We start from the raw sequence: 24,065 nt of genomic DNA, 5'->3' as shown, positions 1-24,065 counted from the left end.
AATGTAGCTGATTTAGGATAAGAGATTATTAATTAAGCTGGATAAATATTACTATTGAGCTAATAGTAGAACTTGAAAGTGGAAATATCTAATGGAAAGTTTGAAATTTTCAAGAACAGAGCATGGCTAAGGATTAGAAGTGACTGTACAGAATTGGGAGTCTTTCACTTTTAGAGGATTGTAGCCTCACAGATGAGCTGATTAATGGGAAAGAGAGGGATGAAAAAGATGAGTCACCAAAGAGGTCGAAGAAAGTATGAGCAAAAAGTGCAGTGTTCACTTGGAAGTGGAAATGAATGTCAGTGAAACACAGAAATCTGAAAAAAGTGATAATATGGAAAACCCAAGAAATTCAACCGGATGGAAGTCAACAGTATTGAATGTCGTGGGGAGATGAGAAGAGTTTGAAAATAAACCCTTGGATTTTATACAGAAGAAAAGGTACAAATGTTTGAATGCCAACTATGTGCTAGGTGCTTTTACTTACATGAAACATTTTAAGAAAAATTTAAGCAGTGTTCTTGGATGTGGAGACCAGACAGAGAAATTTGGCAGGCAAAGAACCAAGCAACACCAAGTGGGGCCTCAGGGGAACAGTAGGGTCAAGCTAGAAAGGTTTTTTGCTTTGTTTTATTCTCTTGTATCAAGGTGGGGCAAACTATTTGCTCGAAAGCAGGAAGAAACCTAGTGGGAGAGAGATCGGAGGGGTTATGACAGAAGCTAAGTGATTCCAATGGTAAATGTTAAAAAATGGAAGTTTTAACATTAATTAAAAATAATTAGCAATTTTATATTCTCTATCAAAGAGTTAATTTCATTTAATTGTGCATGGAATGAGTCTATGGTTCTTTGTCAGCTCTCCTTGTCTCCCTGCCCTTTGCTTTTATGGCTTTGCATTCATAAAAACAAAGTCTTTTTCATTCCATTATACCCTTGTGAACAGTTAACTAGTTTTACAAAGAAATATAAATTCTGAGTAATCAGCCTAATTGTTGACCCATTTCTACATTTATAAATTATTTTAAAAAAAATCCACCAGGGAATTTCTAATCTTCTCTAAAAAACAACCAGATGTTGCTCATATCATTTATTATAATAAAAAACTTTTAAAGTTTTTGTCTCATAGCAGCAATACTCCTATTCCCCCCAAATCGTTTTGCCTATAACACACTGACGTATTCTAAAAAGTATACAAATGTATCTGTTAAGTAGAATAACTACCAAAAAGTAATTTCCTCATTTCTTGCCTTACTAAGCTCTTCCAAATACCAAATACTATAATGCCATATTCTAAACTGGCAGTTTATTTCCTGTATTCAGAGTAAAATATTGTCTTATCTAAACTGAGACAAGTACCTTCTCATCCTTGTCATTCCTCTAAGCACTGGCAGCCCAATTCCGTAGGACTGAGGACCAGTCTCAGCTGCATCAGCTGCTCCCTGCCATCCCTTGGCTAACCTCCCGTGCCTCAATGTCCCATGGGCAAGATAAAATTACAGTGTGATAGGATATCATCTTCTCTTATAATTAAATCCTATCCTAGACATGCCGATACAATAGCAACCTCATCTCTGCCCACCAGCTAGCCACTTCCGGATGATGGTTACTAAGTACAGTTTCTTCCCCAGACACCGGAAGCAAAGACCCAGATGAACCACACGGAGTGTTGCACCAAAAGGAGGCAAGTGGGCTGAAAAGAAGAGCAACAACAGCCGAGTTCATTGCCACATTAAATATAAAGCAGAGTAGAATTCAGTCAACAGCAACAACAAACCGATCGAGTCTTGGTGGGCAATAGAACTAAAAATAATTGAAAATAATAAAATGATTCAAAAGTGGCAATAAATATTTATTACCTTTAAATTTGAGCTGACTTTTTCTGACTTGAAAAAGGTGAAAATACAAGTGAAGTAATCATTGTGAAAGTATTTCAGAAGAAATACCCTACAGCTATTTCACAAGTTTACTCAAAGAATCTCATGAGCTATTGATGTACTTATGTGAAGCTACTTTGAAAACTAGAGAGTGCTATGTGTGATTCTTAGCATTACAAAATTCAAGGTATTATTATTAAATGGTCATGATTATTGGCCACATGTTATAATAAGCCAGTTATGAAATCTACTCTAAATAAATGCTAAAGTGTTTTGGAGGTGGTTACACTGATATCCATAAGGTTTATTTGCAAAATAAATTTCAGAAATCTTCTTGTTAATCCTTAAGGATAAGCAGATGTTAACTGTAATACAATATTATTTAGAAACTGGTAAATCTAGGGGTGCCTGGGTGGCACAGCAGTTAAGCATCTGCCTTCGGCTCAGGGGGTGATCCCGGCATTATGGGATCGAGCCCCACATCAGGCTCCTCCGCTATGAGCCTGCTTCTTCCTCTCCCACTCCCCCTGCTTGTGTTCCCTCTCTCGCTGGCTGTCTCTATCTCTGTCAAATAATTAAATAAAATCTTTAAAAAAAAAAAAAAGGAAAGAAACTAGTAAATCTAGAAATTTTCTAAGAATAAAAATTTCAAAGGTAAATTTCTTTCTATTTGTCTTTGCAAAATTATTCACCAAATGTTATGCAGAATTCTTAAAAAAAAAAAAAACCCTTGTGTTACAATCTCCCTAGTATGTCTCTCCTGAAGTATTAATGTCAAATAATTATAAGGTTCTTTTATACTCTTCCTTAGTAACACAGATTATAGGCAAGCCTTCAAAATACTCTAAAGAAGTGCTTCTCAGATTTAATGTGCATACAAATCACCTGGGGATCTTGTCAAAATGCAGACTCTACTGTGGTGGGTCTGGGATGGGGCTTGAGAGCCCGAGATTCTGCATTTCTAATAAGCTCCCAAATGACGTCAATGCTGCTAGTCCAGGGCCAATCTTCAAGCAGCAAGAATATAAAAAGAATTATTGAGGTTGGGTGCTGTATTAGACAAGGTTCTCCGAGAGAGATCCTGTACCCAGAGATACAGAATCAATAAGACACATATATTTACATCTATATATTACATAATATAAATTACATAAATACATAAATTATATACAATATATATAATTTTATATATATTTATGATTTTATTTACACACACACACATATGAGAAAGAGAGAAAGAAGTTATAAGAAATTGGCTTACCTGATTATGGAAGCAGAGAAATCCTAAGATCTGTAGTTAGCCATCTGGAGACCAAGGGAACCAACGGTATAGCTCCAGTCTGAAAGCCAACAGGCTCAAGGCCCAAGAAGAAAGTCTTGTTTCAGTTTGTGTCCCAAGTCAAGAAAAGACTGATATCCAGGCTCATGCAGTCAGGCAGGAGGAGTTCCTTTTTATTTGTGGGAGAGTCAGTCTTTACATTCTATTCAGCCCTATTTCAATCAGTTGAATCAATCAGTTGAAGGGCTGATTAAGGAGGGCACATTAAGAAGGGCAATCTGCTTACCTCATTCCACCTATCCAAATGTTAATCTCAGTCAAAAACACTCTCACAGACATGCCCAGAACAATGTTTGATGAAATATCTGGGACCCCATGGCCCAGTCAAGTTGACACATAACATCAGCTATCACAAGGGTTATTGCTACTCTAACATATGTGTTCTTTATTCCAGCCAAGTAGTAATAATCTAATTAAAATAATTCCAAAGAATTTATCTCAAGCTCCTAATCTATTAGGAGCCTGACCCATAATAAATTAAGGAGACAAATAGCATTGATTGATGTTAGTACTTGACTTTAAAGATAATAAAAATAATCCTTCTTATTTAAAGAAGGCAACACCTATCTCAAAAATGGCAGTTTTAAAAGTAAGGTAGGCCTATATTGAGTGTCTTTTTCAAAGTTGTACTACGAACTGGTGTGAAAAATTCAAAATTAAGTCAACTGAGACATCGTAAGTTTTATAGAAAAAGGAAGAGTATCATAAAATGTATGTAAAAATTAATTTTCCACTGTAAAACTTCTTAGAGTCTTTAATATACTAATCATTAGCATCTCTATATTCTAATATATAGACGTATATACCCATCAATATATTCCAAGAGGGAAATATATCATATTTCACTGAATCTAAAATGCCATCTAATGCTAGGACATATCACTTTAGGTACCACTAAATAGGAAATAATAATGTCAATTAAATAGGACATGATGCTTTTTGAGTCACTTATGATTTTTAAAATACTCACTGAGCTCTTGTAGATTTATAGGTAGACTTAATCATGTATCACCCACATGCATATAGAAAAAGGAAAATATAAGTAAAGGTTATCGATTACAGTACTAACAAAATTTCCTCACATTTGAAGTCTGACTTTTCTGAATCACTTTTCAACTTTGTTTCACTATCATTTTTCCATACAATATTTTCGTCTAGAGCACTAATGATACACTCTTTCTTTTTTTTTTTAAAAGATTTTTATTTATTTATTTAAGAGAGTGAGACAGAGCAGAAAGCACGCACAAATGGGGGAGGGGTAGAGGGAGAAGCAGACTCCCCACTGAGCAGGGAGTCCTACACAGGGCTCAGTCCCAAGACACCAGAATCATGACCTGAGCCAAAGGCAGACGCTTAACCGACCGAGCCACCCAGGCGTCCTGATGCACTGTTTCTCAAAAGTGTTTCACTATTGTCTCTAGAATATTCTTCCAAGCTACTTACTCCAATTCTAGATGTTTTGATGTTGGCACGTTCTTCATTAGATATCAAAGAAATTTTCAGACACCAGTCAAGAACTCAAATATAGGGGTGTCTGGGTGGCTCAGACGGTTAAGAGTCTGCCTTCGGCTCAGATCATGATCTCCAGGTCCTGGGATCGAGCCCCACGTGGGGTGGGGGGGGGGTCCCAGCTCAGCGGGGAGTCTGCTTCTCCCTCTCCTTCTGCCTCTTCCCCTGCTCATGCTCTCTCTCTGTATCTTTCTGTCTCAAATGAGTAAATAAAATCTTTAAAAAAATAAAAAAGAACTCAAATCTATTACCTATATATAACCTGCTAATTAGCTGATAACCTTTGTAAGGCACATCTTGAATTCAGACGTTATACTTGAAAACATACAAACACACACNAAAGAACTCAAATCTATTACCTATATATAACCTGCTAATTAGCTGATAACCTTTGTAAGGCACATCTTGAATACAGACATGTTATACTTGAAAACATACAAACACACATACACATGCACACACATTTCACCTTAGAATCAATAGCAATAGTTATTCCCAAATTTGTTTAACCAAAGAAGAATCCCTCGCTTTTTAAAGAACTATATCTCAAGGTACTAGTGTCTCATGAATCTTATTTTTTAAAAACACTACCTTAAATGTATTCATTCTCTATACCACATTACCTTTTGGCATAAGTTGATCCAAATGATTTATTTTTTTCTTAGTATATAACCTTTCTGAATAAAAAAGTATGCCTATTTCTTCTCCCCTCTGCACTTCCCACAGTGGCTAAGACACTGGTCATTATACTTCAGGTGTTCACTAAGAATTCTGCTAGGAAAGTCCAGGACTGAGCATCACAGAAATTTTCCTGGACTGCTTCCAAAACAAGTTTAATTCTTCTTCTGTTCTGCCTTATGACTAAAACTTTCATCCTAGCAATGTCTATCAAATAATTTCTTGCCTTTTATTCTCAGGTAAATATCCACTTTCCTGGACACACTTCAACGATCATTATCATAACCCTATTCGAACAAGCTGGTGTTTACAGACACTCAGTAGAGGAATAGGGGTGAGAAAATCTGAGTTCTAATTATAACCCTGCCATTTGCTCACTATGTGCGCAGCTCCTCCAATCCTCAGTTTTCTCCTAAGTCAAATGAAGATAACACTTGTCCCACTAGCTTCACAGTTGTCATAATCAATAGGAGGACTGTTGTCATAATCAATAGAAAAAAATATACCAAAAAGCACTCTAAAGTCTACATAGTGCTATCTGCTTTTATTACGTGCATTATATGAAAATTCTGTCCAACCCTCGATCTGCCTTTGGTTTTGTTATTCATCTGACATAAACTATAAGCTCCCCAGAGAAACTTTATGAATACTTCCAGAGTATCCTTTCCACTGAAAAACATCATTAAACAGTAATAGTCATGAAATTTCTGAGGACTATTCTATTTGAGATAATAACCATAAACATATAAAACTGAGTCCCCTGGAGCTCAGTGAATCCATTCATTGTGGACTTACCAGCTATATTAATTAAAAATCAAAGGTGTGCTTTTGTTTGTATGAAAGAAATACAGGAATAAGAACGACATCCTCTTCTTTACTATTAAAGAACTCTTAAAAAAAAAAATTCTTTGACTAACATTATTTCATTGGAACTTTACAAAGCTCTGGCTGGTATCAATATCACAGTGTTTTACAGATGAGAGGACTAGAACGCCAAGAGGTTTACCGCCAGGAAGGAAATCATCTTGCTCACATACTCATAGCAGAGCAGGTTTTAATCTCAGAATGCTAGGCTTCCTCCTACGTGCGGATTTCTGAATCTCAGCAGCCTCGACCTTATGAGCTGGGTGAGTCTCTACTTGGGGGGCGGGGCAGTCCTGTGCATTTCAGAATGTTTAGTGCATCGCCCCTCCCCCACCAGAACAACAAAAGTGTCTCCAGATATTGCCAAATGTCTTCTAGGGGCAAAACCACCCCCCACTGAAAATCTGTCATACATCATACCACTTTTATAGCAGCATTTTTGTAATTTTTCCAATAATTTTCACATGCTTGATCATCGCTTCATGTCAGATGACAATGATAACTTAGGACCTATTGGTTTCCTGTGCCTGCCATAAAAAATTACCACAAACTTGATGGCTTAAAATAGGAGATTTATTCTCTCATAGTTCTGGAAACAAGGAGTCCAAAATCAACATGTGGTCGCACTCCCTCCGAGGGCTCAGGGAGAATCTTTCCTTGCCTTCCCCAGCTTCTGGTGGCTCCAGGTGTCCCTTACTTGTGACTGCAGAACTCTCATCTCTGTCTTGCCGGGATCTTCTCTGTGTCCTCTCCTCTTCTGTCTTTTATAAGAACACTTGTCATTAGATTTAAGGCTCAGGGGAGAATCCAGGGTGATCACAAGATCCTTAATTACATACGCAAAGACTTTTGAAAATAAAGTCTCATTCACAGGTTCTGGGTGGATGCCTCATTTGTGGGGCTACCATTCTACTCATTTCATAGATTATACCCTTTTTCTGAGAATGAAAAACACTTTCTGGATAATCTCTCATCTCATTAATTTCAGGAATTAGTAGAGATGAGCAGGGAAGAAAATGAGGCCCAGGAAAATTAGGAGCAAATTTGCTAAGGCCAGTGAGTTAGAGATTTACTAAAATAATATAGGGTCCATCCATGTCTGGGGCCTTCCCCACTGGGTCTATAGCAGGAGAGTTGAAAGAACCAGCTGAATTACATCCTGCTTTAGGAACCATACAATTTACAGTTGAGTTCTGGTGGAAAATTGAAAAGAAAAAGAGAACACAGCTGGATATCCAGATCCTTTTGTTGATTTTTTTTAAAAATCAGCTGTAAATTTCTAAAATCTACAAGATTTTCTGGAACCTGGTGAAAGAAAACAAATGTGGAACCCCATTTAATAAAGTTGCTTCTCAATGTGTAAGTATTCTTTGAAATTTATTCCTTTATGTGTGCTGCATGTTAATTTTTTAAAAATCTGTGATTATAGAGTCATGAGCATTAGAGATTCAGAGCATTAGCTTTCATAATGCATGATATTAATCACTCTCTCATATACGGAGACTGATTGCACAAAAACCTGTGAGATCATGCTCACTAACAGAGCTTGGTCACAGAGTAATGGTCTGCTGATTTCCCCCAAATACTGCATTTCTCTTTTTTGATACCACATTTTCATTCTAAGCGGTGTTGACATTTTGACCAGAGTATCCAGTAAGTTATGAATCACCATTCGACATCAAATGACTCAGTTATAGAATTACAACCATGATTTGTATAAAAAGCCTTTTTAAATATAATATATCATAACTGAACAATCCCCTTCTTGATTTCTCTTGCACTGGTCACACTCCTTCTTCTAAAGGTTAGCATGAAGATGTCCAGTCACTTACTCATTTTCCTATCTCTATTTACAATTGTAAGGTGAATTCACCAAAATTACATCCTTATTACATCCTTTGTTGCATGTCCTGGATTTTATTTGAACATTTTTTAATTTATTAAAATTAAGATATTCACGTGGTTTACATTTTTTTGTTTTTGTTTTTTTAAACAGCAAACAGGGGTACAGGATGCAAAGGGTAAATTTCCTACCAAGCCCAGGCCTCTGTTCTAGTCCTCAGAAGCACTCAGTGTTAATAGCTTTGAGGGTATCTTTTCAGAAATATTTTACATATTCTCAAGTCTCCTTTTAGAAAAGACCTTTCTGGCGCACCTGGGGGGCTCAGTGGGTTAAGCAGCTGCCTTCAGCTCAGGTCATGATCCCAGGGTCTTGGAATTGAGCCCCGTGTCAGGTTCCCTGCTCAGCGAGGAGCCTGCTTCTCCCTCTCCACGTCTGCCTACTTGCTGTCTCTCTCTCTCTTTCTCTCTCTCTCTGTTGAATAAATAAATAAAATCTTAAAAAAAAAAAAAAAGAAAAGAAAAGCCCTTTCTACTAGAGCACAAATCATTCTTAATAAGAGAGCTCTCACATTTTTGTTTTAGACCATGGTCTCTAACAGGATTAACCCTAACATGCCCCAAATCTTCTGAGTGGATTTAATCAGATCATTAGACTCAATAGATATCATCTCACAACTTGGAAAAAGAACCATATTTTTAAAAATATCTTATTAATGAATAATCCTCAGCAAACCCTACTCTTAATGTTCTGTGTACCGTAATCAGCTCACTCAAGCATTATCCTATATGGGCCTTTTAAATTTTATTCTCAGAGAGAAATAATGTATCTTCTTAATATCAAATTCAAGTGACAAATCTCTTGCTTCGAAAAGAAAATATCCCCAGGTTTCTCCATTATTTATTCCCAGGGATGACTAAACCCTTATATTTACTTTGATTTTTCTTTCAAGGGTGATGTTGTTAATGAGCTTATCTATTAAGGAAAAAAAATCTAGAGGTATGCGTAAACCAGATTTGGATTTACACTGGTTAATAAAAGTACACCCTACAACTACAGATGCTAACACAGGGCCTGAAGGAAAGTAGGCAAGATTTAAAACAGGTGAAAATTTAGCTTTAATTAAATATTATGAATGGCCTAAGAACTATTCCTTAGCTGTGGCTTCTCTTTGCTTCCTGCTACAGGTTTATTGTTAAAAGAGCATGAGAAGGCTTAGCAAATGTTTTATAATATTGTCAANGCTTTAATTAAATATTATGAATGGCCTAAGAACTATTCCTTAGCTGTGGCTTCTCTTTGCTTCCTGCTACAGATTTATTGTTAAAAGAGCATGAGAAGGCTTAGCAAATGTTTTATAATATTGTCAAAGTGTCTGAAATTTAAGAATTCTGTAAACCCATGGGTATCCAACAGAAATGGGCCAGGAGATTGGGAATGGTTAGAAGATGCTGCATGATTTTGATTCCCTCCTTCCACCCACATATGCACATAACACAAATGTTTTGGTCAGATCCTTCAAGAAGTAGACACCACAACAGAATGACATATTTAAGAAATGTATTAGGGACCCACCTGTAAGAGAAAACAGGGAGAGGCTGAGAGGGCAGTCAGATGTTGACACATGCTCACCCTAGAGGAGAGAGAGCAGACTCAAGAAAGGAAGGAGGGTCGAAGGGGCGTGTCTTAGCAGGACACCCTAAGTGAAGTTTGGAAAGACCATGATGGGTGGGAGGGAAGGTCCTCAAGCCAAAGTTGCCCATCAGGGGTGTCTCACAGCTCCCAAGGAGAGGCCTTCCTTAGCATCTCAGGCGTGCTCAGTTATTGGCTGAGAGCAGCACGCGGGAGATGTGGCCTCAGGACAAACTTGGTGATGAATTTCAGGGCTTGACATCTGGGACTCTCAGTCAATTATGCTCCTTGTAATTGGCGATCTAAGAAGTTCACATGCACCATCTCAGGCGCCACCTATCACTCCAAACATATCTTAGGCTGATCTTTATGGCCATATACATATAAAATTGAAAATATTTGTTTTCAAAGTTTCAGCCTGATGCTCCAGCTCTGAGATTACTCTCAACAGAAATGTTTCAAATTCTAAACTTTCTCTTGGTCAACAGAGCAATTGGCAATAAACTAATCCACACTAAGAAGGGAATGATTCACTATACATCCTTCATAACTCTTCTTTAACTTGCCAAGTTGAATGGATCTTTATTGGTGGATGTATTTTTATTGAGTAAATTTTACATACAGCAAAACACATAGGTCTTAAGTGTAAAATATGAGGAGTTTTGATATTATCTATATTCATGTAACTACCATCCCACTCAAGAGTTAGACCACTCCAGAAACTGTCTTCATGTTACCTCTCAATCAATTCCAACCTTGCTATAAATAACCATTGTTCTAATTTCTATTACCAAAGATTAATTTTGGCTGTTCTCAAAGTCTGGATAAATGGAATCATACAAGATACACTTTTTGTGTATCTGACTTNGATTAATTTTGGCTGTTCTCAAAGTCTGGATAAATGGAATCATACAAGATATACTTTTTGTGTATCTGACTTTTTTCCACTTTGCACAGTATTTTTGAAATTCATCCATGCTGCTGCAATTGCAACCAATAGTTCATTCATTTTAAAAAAAAAAAANTGCTGCTGCAATTGCAACCAATAGTTCATTCATTTAAAAAAAATTTTTTATTTATTTGTTTGACAAAGAGAGACAGAGAGCACATGCCTGGGGGAGAGGCAGAGGGAGAAGCAGACTCCTCGCTGAGCAGGGTAGCCCGAGGCGGGGCTCAATCCCTGCACCCTGGGACCAGGACCTGAGCCAAAGGCAGATAGATGCTTAACTGATTGAGCCACCCAGGTGCCCCAGTAGTTCATTCTTTTTATTGCTGAATAGTATTCCATTGCATGGATATACCACAGTTGATTTATCTATTAGCTTGTTGACAGACATTTGGGTTGTTTCTAAGAAAACAGTTTTCCAATGTTTGTACCATTTTATACTCCATAACTGGTGGGATTTTGAGAAATATCAGATGATATTTTAGGCCTTCTCTCAAATCATACCACCCAACTAATTTTACCTAATAAAAGACTAACCCTGGCAGGATTAAAAGAAATTATTTACACATCTCTTGTTCTAGCCAAAGCATACAGATGTTCTAACATCCCATTATAGTGATGGGAAAACAAAATTCATTTATATTGATGCTTGCTCAAAGTCAAACAACTGATAAGTACAATCAGGATTCAAACTCAACTCCACTCCTTTTATAGCAAAACCAATTGTCCTTCCCCCAAACATCCAAAGCATAACGCTAGAGAAACCTTGGCTTTAGCCAGAAGCCAGAGGCTAAGGGAGGAGAGGCTCCAGATGCAGTTGCAAACTCTTCTCTACTTACTGCAGAAAGGAGGCTGAAGACCACCAGCTCACTTTTATCAACCTTGCCCAGATCTATGTCAGCGCCATCCACCATTTCAGAAACAGGGAATTTGTAAAGGACCTTTTGTCCACCTTGTTTGTTTTTCCCTCCAACCCAATCTGACCTCAAGGGATTATTATTATTATTGCCAATTAAAAGATAAGGAAGCAGAGTATCTGTTTACATAATTTGTTGGAGTTCACATAGATTAGTGCTCTTCCCTTAATACCCTCACTGCCAAGAACAGTATGGATGAAAGGCCAGGCAGACAGTGCACGGTGAATCAATGGATGAATCACAAACAAGTTTTCTGGCTTCAAGTTCAGACATCTTTTCATTAGACTGTATATACTAAAACCTTATTTTCCTCAAGTTTTTAAAACCAAGAGACTGGACGATATGACTTCTGAGATTTTGTTCAATTTAGAAAGCCTAGGATGCTTTGTTTGCACTTCATACAAACCTTACAGGAAAAGAACGAGCGTTTTTCTCTGACAGCACCTTAAAATTACCAAAGAATCTGAATCCTTGAATGCAGGACGGAACCTACTGTGACTAATGAGTAAAAAGTCCTGTGGGATGAAGTCTGTCAAGAAACTAAGAGCCTATCCAAAGGTGGCACTGAACACATTCCCTTCCTTGAACAACACAAATATCAGATTCCCACTCTTGGTGGATGACAGAAGTTCTGGGAAAGTCATTTTCATGGAAAATATTAATACCTTATTTGCATACATAACAGCATTCTAGGAAAAATAGAATCTAGAAATATAAATTAGTTTAGAGAACATCAGGATGAATGACTTTACCCAAGATGATAAGGAAAAGACCTAAAAGGTCCTTCAAGTAAGCAATTAATACTTTTTAGAATAGACTGGTTTATCTCTGCTTTTGGGAAGGTTTCAGTATGCATAAATTGTGCCTTCATTCTTTGATTCAGAATCGTGTTGTTTCTGAAAAAAAGAATACTCTTGCTCCTGTGGAGAGTAAAATTGACCCTATTTTTATGTCTGGAGTAGCTCCTATTTGTGTGTTTTACTGTATGTGATGACAGGAAACACTATAATTAATTTTCTAACAAGTAGTAGCTTGAACTGAGAAAATAAGCCAAAGACAAATTATACCATTGTAAATGAACCCCCACCCCCAATTACCTTCTTTTTTTTTTTTAAAGATTTTATTTATTTATTCTACAGAGATAGAGACAGCCAGCAAGAGAGGGAACACAAGCAGGGGGAGTGGGAGAGGAAGAAGCAGGCTCACAGCAGAAGAGCCTGATGTGGGGCTCGATCCCAGAACGCCGAGATCACTCCCTGAGCCGAAGGCAGACGCTTAACCGCTGTGCCACCAAGGCGCACCCCCAATTCCCTTCTTAATCATATCAATGCTTTTTCATTTTTCATTATTATGGGGGAGGGGACACAACTTTGTGCCTTTATGCTGTGGAAATGCATGATCTCATAAGTCCCCTCTCTAGAGCCTCCTACCCTTTCTTCTCCAGATTTCTGTGATCTATTATATGCCCCTTCCTCCAACTTCTCCAATAAGTCCTTGTTTCCTTCCATCTCAGGGACTTAAAACATGGGAAAAATCTGTCTCCACCCCTGACCCTTAGATGTACCCTACCCTGAAACTAGTTAAGTCTAGATACTCTATTCCTTCCTTCAGATTCCAGCTCTGTGATCACATCCTTAAGTAAGCACTCAGCTTACTCACCCGGTCTCATTTTTTCATGTGTTTCCCCTTCATTATACTTAACAAAGCAGTCGTTTTATTTGTGTGATTCTTTGATAAATATCATCACCCCCATCCCATGAGGTAAAGCCATGGCTTTTTTAATGGTCAGAAGCACCCCTCCCAGCACATAGTAGTCAATAAAGGTATTTACTCAAGAAACTGAATTTTTAAATGCGATTGACAGAAAGAGCATAAAACAAATTTTAGTGAAGAAGACCCTAAGCAAAGGTAATCACAATACATAGAGAAATGCTTTTTTTCCTGTAAAGCTATTGGAGAAGGACAACTAGTAGAAACTCAAGGGAAATGTAATTAATACTGGCTTTAAAGAAGAAAAATTACGAGATTTTCTTGGTGGAGAGAAGAACTCGGGTAAAAATTGATTTGGTGATTCTGTAACAAGATCCCTGGTGTTCTGCTCAGTTATTTGTATAAAAATGACTCATTCTTCCTTTTAAGCAACAAGAGCTCAAGCTCACAATCAATAATGTCTGCAGCACAATTGTTGCTCCGACATTTGAACTTGAAAGAAAATATTTACAAACCTGTGTGTGAAAGGTATTTTCCTCTGACTTGCATTCCTACTCCTACAAATAAACGTCCTATTCATATACATCTTAGAAGGCATGGGTAACTGAGTTGAACAGTTTTACTCAAGTAGGCGTAATAATTTAGAGGGACTAATAACATGAAAACCCAAAAACCATGATGAAAACTGGGATTATCAACCTTCACTTTTCACTGAAATCTTGTCTTTTAGGATTTATATTCTTTGTTTCCATGAAACTGCTGAGTGTGTAAGACATGGATATCTTAGAAAAAAAGTGAGCACAATTATAGTAACTGACCCAGAAGCAACCATTCAAAATGCTACATAGAAATAAAGAAGTGTCCTAATAATGGGGTGTGGAACACAGGTGGGGTACTCGGGCCACTACCCATGGAAGGAAGCAGGAATTCCTTCTCTCCCACTCACCCAAACACTCTGCCCAGTACATTCGTTGCTCATTTCTGTCTGTTGATTGAATAAATGAACAAATTAATGAACAAATGATTTTGATGGCACCATAGCGTGCATTCACAATGCATAGTACACCCAAATGTTATTTCTACTGGGAGCATCAGACCCTCACCTGGGGGAATTTTCACTTCTGGTAGAGTGGTTTAATTATTTAATAAAATCTGGAGAAGGTCTTTAACTTGGAACACTTTAGGGAATACAAAATATCAAGTGAGAATAAGTAAAGCTAAAAACTGAATGAGAATTTTAGAATAAATTTGACCAAATTTTGTCATTAGTGATAGTCAAAATTACCCAAGGATTTCTGCTAGAAAATCCCTATCAGGTTGAATCTCCATTCCATTGTAGTTTCTATTCTATAGCTTGCTCTGAACACTTCTTCTTGCCTATTCCAAGTTCTGCTGTTTTGTGATTTTTTAAATTTATATTATTAGACTTAATAATATTATTAGATTATTAATACAAAAGATTATTAATTATTAGATTTATTATGAGGCTGACTGTTGCAATGAACAACCCATAGATTGAGGTGGCTTTGAAGGGTGTCTTTCATGCTTGGGTCACAATCAATGCAGACTGAGTGAGATTGAAGAGTGTCCACTCCACACAATCACTGAAGGACCAGGCTCCTTCTGACTGGTGGCTCTGCTGGGCTCTAGCAGGGGGTAAACTTCAGAGCCCATCCTTAGAATCTCTAGGTGCAGACCAGCTAATGAGCAAAATTTGAGAGCGATCTACAGGTTCTCATAATAATGTGTTGTACCCCTTTTATCCACATGCCATTGACTGGCTGAATCACATGCAACGGGTAGGTAAATTTAGAAAAGCGGAACACCAAGGACAAGAATTTGAAACAGCTGTGTCTCATCTAGTTTCTGCCCCTGTTGCCTGTTCTGAGGTGTCACCCCTTTGCCTTAAGGGTATCATTTTTAATCTTGATTTATGGACTTGCTGAAAGTTGACTTAAAATTATTTATCCATTTTTTTTTCTTAAGTATATTTTCTCCAACCAATGTGCTCTATAAAATGCTGGCCATCAATGGCTTTTCTCTGTTCTAGCTCTGAAAACCTTCTGGGTGAGTCTGCCTCACACATATTCTTGCCCCCAGCAATTAAAGGGTGCTTGAGACATTCTCTGAGGCAGAAGAAAAGGAGCTAAATATGGCCTTTATCTCCCATTGAGTGGAAAAGCCCTTTAAAAATCCCCACAGTTGCAACAAACACAAAGCATTCCTTCTTAATCCTTTTATCGCCTCATTTTACAAAAAGTTATTAATATTTATGTTTATTTGTTTTTATCAGAGACATCTGGGAACCTTTACTCTTCAAGCATGATTCTTCCTTCTCCAAAGGACCACTCCCCTTGGCTCCAAAAGCACTGCTGCTAAAGAATAGCCTCAGATGAATCTTTGTTTCCTGGGTGAATTGCCCTAGCGTCTTGAAATCTTCACTTGCCTTTCTGTATATTCAGCTCAGTAGGGTGGTTAACCCAAACCTTTGTACTTTTTTTTTTTCCCAACCAGAGAAATGAGAAAAGAACTGCGCTTTAATTTTATTTCAGTGATAAGAAAAATTAAAGTTACTTTATATTAAAAACCTTAATATGGTTTGAAAATCTCAACAAATTTTTTTATCATCTGAAATGACTTTAATGGATTTTCCCCTAGTACGCCATTAATACAAATCCATTTTGTTTTATTGAGGTCAAGCTACATCCCCTTGTCTTGTTCCCTGGCAGAAGGAAATTAGGTAAAAATTAGCTCATTGTGGTTATATTCACTCTGTATTGCTGCATAAAGGAGAGGACTAACTAAAGGGCAAGCTGATACCTCACAAAGATGAAGCACTTTATATGAGGCCAGAGTTCCTGTGATGTAAGGGGGAAATGAGAGTGGGAAAGACGATCTATAAATAAAAGACTCAAAGAATCACTGAAGGTGGAGGTTATTGACTTTTGAAGCTTTTCTTAAAAATTAGCGTGTTTTATGTAGAAATGCATTAGTTCCTAAGCCACACAGAACGGCAATTTTGCTTCATTCTCCTCTTGGGCTACAAGCAGAGCCAACTACAAATATACAGATATATTTTTCCTATAGGTGTCATTTTCCTCAGAGCTTTAAGCTTACTTCATCATTTCAGTTACAGTTAATCAAGTACGACACACATACACACACAGAGTACAAATATATAAGNTTAAGCTTACTTCATCATTTCAGTTACAGTTAATCAAGTACGACACACATACACACACAGAGTACAAATATAATGCACATTTACACTTCACATGGTACAAATATATAAACACATGATACATCTACCTGACACAAATACATACAAATAAACACACGTAAGTAAATACCACAGGGACATGGTGGATGTTGGATGTTAGCTTTAGCTTTTTCAGGCTCCATTCTATCTTCCTTCTTGTTGGAGAGGCTGGAAAGCTTAAAACAAAATATTTAGACTCCCTTGAATCTAAGATTCTGGATGCAAATTCAGTGATGTCAATCGGATGCTCCTATGTGAAATTTGGGAGACAAAGTCAGGTGAAAGAACTGACCTGCTCCTTTTTGGTTCTTTCTACGGGCAAGCAGTGCCATGGAAAGGGAAGTTGCTTTCTGCAGCAATGGTCCAGGATCTGTTTATCAGCTGTGTAGTTGTTAAGAAATGGTGTGGCCTGAGGCTTGCTGGAGGGGAGGTGTGTGGGGGATGGGCTAACTTGGCGATGGGTATTAAAAGGGGCACTTGTCAGGATGAGTATTGGGTGTTATATAAAAGTAACTCACATTAAATTCTACTACTGAAACCAATACTACACTATATGTTAACTAACTTGAATTAAAATAAGGTAGAATAGAATAAAATAGAATAGGTCATGTCATCTCTTTCTAATCTTTGGATCACAGTGATGGGCCCATTCTCCAGATTCCTGGGAAATGAAAGGAAGCTGTCCACAGCAGCAGCTTCATGGCAGAACTGGTTTATTATAGGTGACTAATCTGGAATCAAAGTTATGGGGTATGTTCTTGAACTCATAGCACCACTTACAGCACTAGAGGTGGTAGCTCTCCAATATAAATTATGGACCCCTCTGGAATTTATTCCTGGAGGCCCATCCTAGAAACTGCTTCTTTCCTTCTAACAACTTATAAGCATCATATATATTTCATATATCTCTAATGAAAGGGGTGGAGTGTTTTGTCCCTTGCACTGAACCCTAACTGATGAATGGATGACACTTTACGTAATTTTTCAGTGTATTCAACTGTTGTCTGTGTAGTCCATTTGCCTGTATACAGTACATGTAAAGTGACTTCCTGCAAGTCGGCTCACAATATCCCTCAGGATAATTTGGTCCCCTCCAAAGCTCTGCAACCAGTCTTCTGTTATTGTCCTAGGAATTCTTAGGGACATCTTCGTCCAAGCGCCTCCTCTCTGAAGTCTAATCTCAGGTTAGTCTCTCATGCTTTATGCTAAGTTTCTATTTAAATTCTTTCTGTGTCTCCATCCTGCTGCCACTTTTACGCTTAAGATATTTAGTGATATATATTATCTGCAATTTCGACAAGGTTATAGTTTTTCTTTTTTATCTTGGGTAAATATAAATTTTACAATAAATCCCTCTGCTTTGAGTTTATGGAAGAAGAATAACAATAACAACAAAGTAGCAAAAATAAAGTTGTTCAATATGATCTCTACTCCCTGTGTTGGAGAAATTAACCAATCAAAAAGTCAATCAATGATTCAGAAATAGATCTAGGAAGGGATACTTAAAAAAAAAAAAGAAGTCTGCATTTTTTTCTACTTTACTCTTCTCTCCTTGGAATGTTATCAGGGATTTTTCTACGTTTTTATCCTTCCTTTCTATTCCTGGTGAGTAGAGTAGAAAGACTGGCAAGTTTTCACAATAGATGCCCTGGCAAGATTCACAGGGAGAGAGCCTGTCCTCTCCGTGAGCTAAGACTCTTATGACAGACCAGGAAAGGAAAGTCTTCACTACCTTCCAGTCCCTACGCCAAACCCCAGGGTAAAGTTTCGAGACTAATACGTTATCTCTGCAGCAGAGTATAAGTAGCATCTCCAAGGAGCAATGGTGCTTTAGAAATATATTGTTGCTGCTCAGAACCTTTGTGACAGTCCTCTATTTTTTGTTGTTGTTGTTATAGTGAGGCAAAGAATCCCTTTCTTTAAGGAACTTCCCGGTACCCCTCCATGCTTTGTTGGAACTATCACTGGCAATATTCCACCATATCTTACCCACAAGTTGGTCTTTGATTCAAGCTAGGCCAGTCATCCTCTTTCTCCCAGCTGTTTGAAAACTGAATGGAGACCCAGAGGACCGACGGCATTGGAGCTGGGGCACTGGTTGTTAGAACTCGCCAAGATCTCCCATGTGCCTTTGCTTCTTTCTTGCCCTTAGGCCCGGTTGTTTTTGTAAGCAGTTCTTTTGATTTTATGAGTGCTCTAGTATATTTCTGATAAGCTCTGCTTTATTTAAATTTTTGAGGCTGAAATTTGTTTCCTTCCAACCAGAGGACCTTAACCAATCCTCCTTCCTTTTCATTTCACACAATCTAATAGACTCCTGACAGCCAGTAAAATCCAGCTTAATAGTGCTGGACAAAAGCATCTTGTCATTTATTCATTCAATAAATACAGATTGAGAGTTTTCTAAGTGATAGGTAGTAGGAATACAAAGATGAAATAAAATATTGTCCTCAGGCAGCTCATATTCTAGCAAAGAACAATGCAATATGAAATGAAATATAGTGAAGGAATTACCAGAAGAAGCAACATCTGAGCTCTTGGAAAGAATTTAGGCATCATACCAGGTGGAAAGGAAGCAGGGAGCAAAGAAAAGAACTTTGGCAAAAGCAGGAAGGAGCCTTGGCTTTAAGAACTACTAGACACTGAATAAAACTAGAACCCAGACTCAAACCAGGAAGTGATGGAAGATTGGACTGGGATGGGAAATGGAGCCAGAGGAGCAAAGCCAGGGTAGTCTCTGAGAATATAATGGGGAGAGAACATATACCACTCATTGCCCTCTCCCCCATATTCCTTCTTCCTTCCCATAGGATTAGCATTCACAATTTTAAACTGGACACATCAATGTGAAGAATAAAGAATGCATTGGCCAGCTTCTCTAAGAACTAGATGTGGCCATGTGACCAAGTTCCAGCCAAAGGGAAACGAGCAACAGTCATGTGTGCAATTTGGAGTCATGTTCTTAAAAGGAAGCTTGTCCTCTCCTCACTTCTCCTTCCCACTAGGAATGTAGACGTGGTGATGGCAAAGCAACTAGATGAGAGCTGCACATTGAGAATGGGAGCAACTAGAGCAAACATGCCTGGGACCCCAGCTCCACAGACTTGCCACACGTGCCCTGCATGTATTTACACTTGAGCTGGTACACAAAAATCAGTATCAACGTTAATGCAGTGTAAACCAATGTAGAGTGGCCACTGGTCACAGCAGGTGAATTAATAACCTAACTGTTAACTAGAGAACCTAAAGATAGAAAGTGGGGAAGTTACAATTAAATCTGCTTTACAGCAGGGGTCAGCAAACTATGGCCTGCCAGCGAAAGGCTACCCGCTTCTTGTTTCTCTATGACCCATGAGCAAGATGGGTTTTTTTTTTTTAACATGTTTAAATGGCTGGAAAGAATCAGAAGAAGATTTTGTGACACATGAAAATTATATGAAATGCAGTGTCCATAAAAAACATTTTATTGGAAGACAGCCATGTTCATTCATTTATGTATTGTCTATAGCTGCTTAAACACTACAACTGGCTGGTTGAATACATGCAACAGAGATCATGTGGCCCATTGTCTAAAATATTTTCTGTCTGTCCCTTTATTGAAAGAATTTGCCAATTCCTGCTTCTAATGATTACATCAATAAATGCAGCACATTTACTAAAGAATGAACAAAATCAAATCAAATAAGAGCCAATAAGAAGGCTACCCAGTGGACTATGCAAAAGAGATAAAGGAGGCCAAACCAAAAGCAGTGGGGATTAGCAGAGGGGGTATATTAAAGAGCTATTTAGTAAAACTAACATGACTGGGAAATTTCAATCCAACAGAGGTATTGAGGTCATAGTGAAATATGAAAATGGTCCTTTCCCCAAAATTCTATGTGTATGATAGACTATTAAACTATTAAAATAAAAATCTGTTTCTCCATTCAAAGTTGATACTCAAACCTCTGCTGGGGATCTACAGGGTGTCCAAATTCATGACTATTGGCCTCTCTGAGCTTTGCCAACACCTGTTTCCACCCATCATATTTGAGTCCAAACTTCTTCTTCAGCAGGGATTTCTCCTGCCTTGTCTTAGGTGATAAGACTTCTAGAATGTGCCTTACCTCCTCTTACACAGGCAGCAAGGCATTCTCAGATGGCTTTGTTGGTGCCCAGTTTATTTCAGACTTGAAAAAAAAAATTGTTGTTCTCAGTTTCAAAACTTATACTCATTGCCACAAATACTTGATATTTGTGGAGAACTGGAACTGCATAAATACTTATACTATCATTCAAGTCCATCCTCTTCTTTTATAAATAATAACCAATTCATCACACAGATATTTTTAATCAGTCTGAGATCAATCTGTCAAGTCCCAATTTAAGGTCTCCTAATCAATGGTTGGACCAAAACAAAACATGTGACTTTCCCCTGCCATTGCAGCTCTGATGTTCTATCTGTGCAGATGTGACTTCAAAATTACAACAGAGCTGCATTTCAAATCCAGGTTCATGGTGTGTATGTTGTTCTGGTTCACTCATTCATTCATCCATTTAACAAATATTTATTACATGCCTATTGTGTTCTAATAGGGACGTCAGACACCGGGAATATCAGACGTATAAGGGCTTTCCTCCCCGAAGAGTGTGAAAAAAGATTTCAAAGTGAAGTAAGCATTGCTAAGAGAGTCATTCAAAACAGGGTCCAGAGGATATTGAGGAAGCCAGGCCTATCTTCATCTCCTTTCTCTATTTTTTTTTTAAGATTTTATTTATTCATTTGACAGAGAGAGAGACAGCCAGCGAGAGAGGGAACACACGCAGGGGGAGTGGAAGAGGAAGAAGCAGGCTCCCAGCAGAGGAGCCTGATGCGGGGCTTGATCCCAGGGATCCAGGATCACGCCCTGAGTCGAAGGCAGACGCTTAACGACTGCGTGACCCAGGCACCTCTTTCACAATTTTTGAAACATCATGGATGCTTTTGACTNTCGAAGGCAGACGCTTAACGACTGCGTGACCCAGGCACCTCTTTCACAATTTTTGAAACATCATGGATGCTTGACTTTTGCCAATTGCAACTTGTCAATTGCACTTCAACCACTTTCTGGAAGACATCCTCCTACTTCCAACTGATAATGAGATAATGTGACACCTGTTAGCTAAATAGCCAATCATGTATTAGTCAATTTAACTCTGTCAGCACCAATCATAATTCCTCCAAAACAAGTGAGGTAACCTGTGAGTTTTACCTTTATAAGCCTGTACTCCCTCACTTGCAACTCGGAGCACGCTTTCAATTTTGCTCCACTCTGTCTCCCAGATTGCATTCCCTAAAGATCCCAAATAAATGCTTCTGATTGTTTTACAGCCTCTTCTTGGTGGACTGGAGTATGTGGTTTAGCGAGACATCCAGTCAACAGGCGGTCATAAAACATTGTAATGAACACTGAGCTGTGTGGAATGGGGCAATGAATACATAGAAAAGAAGTACTGAGCCCAGATCAGGGGAGATGTGGGAAGGCTTCCTACTGGAAGTGATGTCTAATCTGAGGCTGGAGTCTGAGTAAGAGTTATCCAAGAGACAAGGGAAAAGCAGGAAAAAGGAAAGGCATGGGGGCAGACTGGGAAGAGAGTGGAAGAATGAATGGCCCCTTTGAATCATAGGTGCAGTCAGGGGATACCAAAGGTGATATGGGCCACTATTAAACCTTCTTTCCCCCATGATGGTCTGAAAAGGCACTGCTTTTGGAGATGTGCTCAGGGATAGCCATTGCTTCCCTGTCCCCAACCCCATTCTTTGTTTCCAGATACACTACTGTTTTGGTAACAAAGAAATTCCATGTGTCTGAAAATCAAAGTATGAGGAGGGGGTTGTGGTGAGGAAAGCAAAGACAAGGATTCAGAGTGCCTGATACTACTGGGATTTCTGTATCTTGGCCCTTGCCCTGCCTTGACACCAATCCACTCAACTGCAGTCCCTGAAGCATCCATTCCTGTTCATTGCCTGGTTAATAGTAACCAACTGTCACCAATACTATGGAAACACCAAGTTCGTGCTACTCAGGGGATGACATACAACCACATATGCACTGGGTGTGCTGTCGGTTTTGACTTTTGGGGGTAGCATGCTTTCTCTGTGAGCAACATGGCCAGGATCTGGCTTCTAGGATTTTCCACAACAAGATGGAAAAACATGGAAGGGAATTCAAATCATTGTTTTCAATAACGAGACAGTATTAATAAGAAACTAACCTATTTCACCTAATTATATTTCCTACTTTGTATTCAACTTGAAAGAAAAAAAAAACATGCATCATTGTTACAAATATTATTGTGTTCGACCTGTTTTTCCCTTCTGACAACATTTAAATATTCTACTTCCCTTACTTCTACCTACAGTACAATGATTCGTATTGTTCCTGAGTGAGATATTTCCCAAAACAAGTGGAGGAAAAAACATATATTAAGAATTTCCTTACCAAGGATTTTAAAATAACAAAATGTTTACTGAAAATCAGTTCACATTTGCTGGCATCCTGGCAAGTTTAATTCAGAAAACAGCTACAGCTTGGGAAATTGTATTGATGACTTTTCTTTGAACTTTCTCAGCAGCCGCCAATTAAATACCATTTTCACTTGATGGATAGGTGAGCTCAGAATTTAGTGAGTTGCTGTGGAAAAAAACAGCTTCCTGCTCTTAATAGTTTGAGACAACCTGGATGTAAGTAATCAAAACAAATATTCATGGGAACTTTCAAGTGGCATCTTCATTTGACAGTACCTAACAACACACACTGGAGAGCAGATACAGATGCCATTTTTCATACATAGGAGCAATTAGTCTGCTTTCAATTACACTCCCATTTAGTTACCAACTAGAAAGGGTGTTGGGAGGTATGTAGATGTTGTCAAGTCAGTAAATAGAAAATCTGGAGTTTTTTTGTAATCTGATCATATTGTAAAAATGAAAGGTTTGTCCTCATCTCTTGACAAAACAATAAATTACCTTTTGCGTATATTTGTCTCTTTGGTTCCCAACACCAAATACTAGGTTTGGGTTAATGCATCTCTCCCTAAAAAAAAGTACTACCAAAATGCAATAAAATAATTTATGTCTATTATATAAGAATGCCGTGTTTTCGGGGCACCTGGGTAGCACAGTCGTTAAGCGTCTGCCTTTGGCTCAGGGCGTGATCCCAGTGTTCCCGGATGGAGTCCCACATCAGGTTCCTCTGCTGGGAGCCTGCTTTTTCCTCTCCCACTCCCCTGCTGTGTTCCCTCTCTCACTGGCTGTCTCTCTGTCACATAAATAAATAAAATCTTAAAAAAAAAAAAAGAATGCTGTGTTTTCATTTTCAGTTAAGTATTTCATATTATGATTTGAAATAACTGGTCAGATTGTAGATTTTAGTAGACAAGCTGTATTGATCATTCTATTTATGGATATATATAGTTGATGCTTCCATAATTAACCAGTCCAGGTGAGAATAAAAATTATGGTACCAAATTTGATGT

General features: G+C 38.2%; 1 long non-coding RNA gene across 1 annotated transcript in view; it reads right to left on the bottom strand.

Moving 5' to 3' along the window:
• Nucleotides 1-3,204: 3,204 nt before the first annotated feature.
• The window catches only part of LOC117796480, a 204,357-nt gene continuing 183,496 nt past the window's right edge, over nucleotides 3,205-24,065 (bottom strand). The window contains exon 9 of the long non-coding RNA XR_004621029.1: nucleotides 3,205-3,229. This is a non-coding gene — a long non-coding RNA (uncharacterized LOC117796480). The remainder of the gene's footprint in view (nucleotides 3,230-24,065) is intronic.

Source organism: Ailuropoda melanoleuca, chromosome 15 (genome assembly GCF_002007445.2).
Source record: "Ailuropoda melanoleuca isolate Jingjing chromosome 15, ASM200744v2, whole genome shotgun sequence".
Taxonomy (NCBI): Eukaryota; Metazoa; Chordata; class Mammalia; order Carnivora; family Ursidae; genus Ailuropoda; species Ailuropoda melanoleuca.
Note: the sequence above shows the minus strand (reverse complement) of the source record. Positions and strands in the feature narration are given on the sequence as shown.